The sequence below is a fragment of the Nomia melanderi genome, unplaced genomic scaffold (assembly GCF_051020985.1).
Source record: "Nomia melanderi isolate GNS246 unplaced genomic scaffold, iyNomMela1 scaffold0512, whole genome shotgun sequence".
NCBI lineage: Eukaryota > Metazoa > Arthropoda > Insecta > Hymenoptera > Halictidae > Nomia > Nomia melanderi.
In genome coordinates this window covers 8,116-12,500 of record NW_027475626.1, presented here as the reverse complement: position 1 = coordinate 12,500, position 4,385 = coordinate 8,116, and the positions used below count along the sequence as shown (strand labels likewise).

Below are 4,385 nucleotides of genomic sequence, written 5' to 3'. Positions count from 1 at the left end.
CGCAGTGGAGCGGTATCCGCGGGCGGTCGTAATTGAACGACGCACGACGCCGCGAACACTCACGCGAGTCCATACAAACGATTCCGATCGTTTTGCAACAACTAGAACGTACACTGTCCGTGAAATTCACAGAATTTTCGCGTGTCCGCGACAAACGCCGACGAGACACCCATCGTTCGCTCGTACGTAGCATCCTTCTCTTAACCCGACTCAGAGACGTTCTTTGCGCCCTTCGGTAAAAAAACGTTCGATCCGAAGAGGTGAACGACGGCGGGGATTTGACAGAGCTACGCAAGCAGTGTATGGTACGTAAACGACCCTCAGCCAGGCGTGGTCCAGGAATTGTATCCGTGGACCGCAATGTGCGTTCGAAATGTCGATGTTCATGTGTCCTGCAGTTCACACGTTGACGCGCAATTAGCTGCGTTCTTCATCGACCCACGAGCCAAGTGATCCACCGTTCAGGGTAATCGTATAAATTTTATATTTCACATATATAATTTTATTCTCACTTGTTCGACCTAATATCTCTCTTCTTTCAAAGAGAAGATAAAAGTTGATACCTGAATCTCCGACCAGCGCGCGAAGGAGATTCAGGCGTCGCCTTGGAGACGACACCGAAGCCTTTCGAGACGAAAAACGTTCAAGTAATATGTATATATTTCTCGACGTTCCGGGCGTATAGTGCATTCAAAAACCCGCGAAAGACGCAGAAGACTCGCACGCGTGGAAACGACGGGGATATATTTTGTATCCTACCCGATACTGAATCCATCGCGTGCAGTCGACCCTCGCGTTCTTCCGATCAGACGCATCTATTGTTGCGCGCATGTTTTCGCGTCGCATCGCGCGAAACGTTGCACGAATCGTACCGATCGATCGATTGAAAGCAAATAATGAAAAAAGACTTCACAGCTGGCTCTTTGCCGGTCATTCGTCCCATGTTATCTCTTGCCGCGAAATTGGCGCGCAAGAGTTGGGTGTCAGACGCGCGGCTTTAAAACGAGCTTCACGGCCGGTCCCTTCGTTACCGCTTTCGTTCTTTCTCTCGGAACGACCATGAACGAACACGACGAGCGACGCTACGGCATACACACGTCCACGGATTCGATTAAAAAAACAGACTTCACAGCTGGCTCTTTGCCGGTCATTCGTCCCATATTATCTCTTGCCGCGAAATTGGCGCGCAAGAGTTGGGTGTCAGACGCACGGCTTTAAAACGAGCTTCACGGCCGGTCCTCTCAATTCCGTGTACGGTACACGCAAGATGCGGGTTCCACTTCCAGACTACCCGGTCCCTTCTCTCTACGAGAATCGATAGTAGAAGAACGGCTCGAAAACGCGTCTCAGAGACTAGGGGAAAAGAAGCGGTATGCGAGCGAAACGAAAACGCATTATGGAAACGTCGCGAAACAATGTTCGACGGTTGCTCGGTTCCAATCGTGCGGCCGTTTCAATTTCTCGTGCGCTTCACCGTCCCTCCGTAACTCTGGCCGATCGCGTATACCGAAGAGCCGACACGCGCAAAAACCACAGGCATTGTATACTGTGTATATATATATATATATGTTACAGTCACAGCCTTCGCGCGTTTTACTCTCCGACGCGGGGTTTCCACGACGAAAGAGAGACAGTTTCGTGGCGGGTGACTCGGCCGAATCGCTACGACGGGTATTTCTATTATAGAACGAATCATCGCCACCCTTTACCAGTGCCCGACGAAGGAATCACAAGGTCATCTGGAGTTTACAATGCCAGCGACGGTAATTCCAACGAAGACCCGATAAGTCAACTCATCGTTCTATTTCTCCCCGTACAGAAAAGCGAATCGACGCTAATGCACCTCGCGCAAGCACGAACGTTCTCTTCGCGTGGATCGTCCCATCGTCCAAAGATGTAAAGACGCATTGGAGATCGTGGTCTCTGGCGGGCTCATTGCACGCCCCACTGCATATCTTTCCTCGAATCGAGAATGATTCGTCCACTAAGGCTGCGAAACTACGCGTCGAGGAAACTAGGGGAAAGAAGCGGGATGCGAGCGAAACGACAATACATTATGGAAACGTCGCGAAACAATGTTCGGCGGTTGCTCGTTTCCTCCTGCGGACGTTTCATTGCTCGGGCGCTTCACGTCCCTCCGTAACCTTCGCGCGATCGCGTGCCCCGGAGAGCCGGCAACCGGTGAACCACAGGCGTATAAACTATAGTCTTCTATAGCAAGCCTTCGGCGGTTACTCTCCGACGCGGGGATTCCACGACGAGAGAGAATTTCGTGGCGGGTGACATCGGTCGAAACGCTACGACGGGTATTTCTATTATAGAACGAATCATCGCCACCCTTTACCAGTGCCCGACGAAGGAATCACAAGGTCATCTGGAGTTTACAATGCCAGCGACGGTAATTCCAACGAAGACCCGATAAGTCAACTCATCGTTCTATTTCTCCCCGTACAGACAAGCGAATCAACGCTATCGCACCTCACGCATGCACGAACGTTCTCTTCGCGTGAATCGTCCCATCGTCGAAAGATATAGCCGCTTGGAGATCGTGGCCCATCAAGTTCTTCCGTAACTCCTGCGCGATCGCGTACCCCGGAGAGCAGGCAACCGGTGAACCACAGGCGTATAAACTATAGTCTTCTATAGCAAGCCTTCGCGTTTACTCTACGACGCGGGGATTCCACGACGAGAGAGATTTTCGTGGCGGGTGACACGGCCGAATCGCTACGACGGGTATTTCTATTATAGAACGAATCATCGCCACCCTTTACCAGTGCCCGACGAAGGAATCACAAGGTCATCTGGAGTTTACAATGCCAGCGACGGTAATTCCAACGAAGACCCGATAAGTCAACTCATCGTTCTATTTCTCCCCGTACAGAAAAGCGAATCGGCGCTATCGCACCTCACGCAAGCAGGAATGATCTCTTCGCGTGGATCGTCCCATCGTCGAAAGATGTAAGACGTACAGAAATCGTGGTCCATCACGATTATTCGTAACTCTCCGAGTCGCGTATCTGAGAGTAGGGCAAACGGAGAACCACAGGCATAAATAATACTATATATTTCTTATATAGTTAGCCTTCGCGTTTTACTCTCCGACATGGGGATTCCACGACGAGAGAGAGTTTCGTGGCGGGTGACTCGGCCGAATCGCTACGACGGGTATTTCTATTATAGAACGAATCATCGCCACCCTTTACCAGTGCCCGACGAAGGAATCACAAGGTCATCTGGAGTTTACAATGCCAGCGACGGTAATTCCAACGAAGACCCGATAAGTCAACTCATCGTTCTATTTCTCCCCGTACAGAAAAGCGAATCGACGCTATCGCACCTCGCGCGAGCACGTAACTACTCTTCGCGTGGATCGTCCCATCGTCGAAAGATGTAAGACGCACGGAAATCGTGGCCCATCAACGTTTTTTTGTAACTCTGCCGATCGCGTATCACAGAGCCGAGACGCACATACCACAGGCGTATAATACCGTTTTCTTTCGTATGGTAAGCCTTCGCGTTTACTCTTCGGCGCGGGGTTTCCACGTCGAGAGAGACTTTCGTGGCGGGTGACATCGGTCGAAACGCTACGACGGGTATTACTATTATAGAACGAATCATCGCCACCCTTTACCAGTGCCCGACGAAGGAATCACAAGGTCATCTGGAGTTTACAATGCCAGCGACGGTAATTCCAACGAAGACCCGATAAGTCAACTCAACGTTCTATTTCTCCCCGTACAGAAAAGCGAATCGACGCTGTTGCACCTCACGCAAGCACGAACGTTCTCTTCGCGTGGATCGTCCCATCGTCGAAAGATGTAAGACGCACGGAAATCGTGGCACATCACGTGTTTTCGGAACTCTGTCGACCGCGTATCTCAGAGACGACGCGCGCGAACCACTGGCATATACTATTATATATCGCGTTTTACCCTCCGACGCGGGGATTCCACGACGAGAGAGAGTTTCGTGAGCGGGTTGACTCGGAAGAAACGCTACGACGGGTATTTCTATTGTAGAACGCATCATCGCCACCCTTTACCAGTGCCCGACGAAGGAATCACAAGGTCATCTGGAGTTTACAATGCCAGCGACGGTAATTCCAACGAAGACCCGATAAGTCAACTCAACGTTCTATTTCTCCCCGTACAGAAAAGCGAATCGACGCAATCGCACCATACGCGTGCACGTAAACAACTCTTCGCGTGGATCGTCCCATCGTCGAGAGACGTAAGTTTTCATAGTATGAATTCGCGTTTTACTCTCCGACGCGGGGATTCCACGACGAGAGAGAGTTTCGTGAGCGGGTTGACTCGGAAGAAACGCTACGACGGGTATTTCTATTATAGAACGAATCATCGCCACCCTTTACCAGTGCCCGACGA

The 4,385-nt window shown here is 51.0% G+C and overlaps 1 non-coding gene across 1 annotated transcript; it reads right to left on the bottom strand.

Moving 5' to 3' along the window:
• Positions 1–314: 314 nt before the first annotated feature.
• Positions 315–469, bottom strand: LOC143176375 (5.8S ribosomal RNA). The gene has a single exon (XR_013000932.1). It is a non-coding gene; the product is annotated as a 5.8S ribosomal RNA (ribosomal RNA).
• Positions 470–4,385: the final 3,916 nt, after the last annotated feature.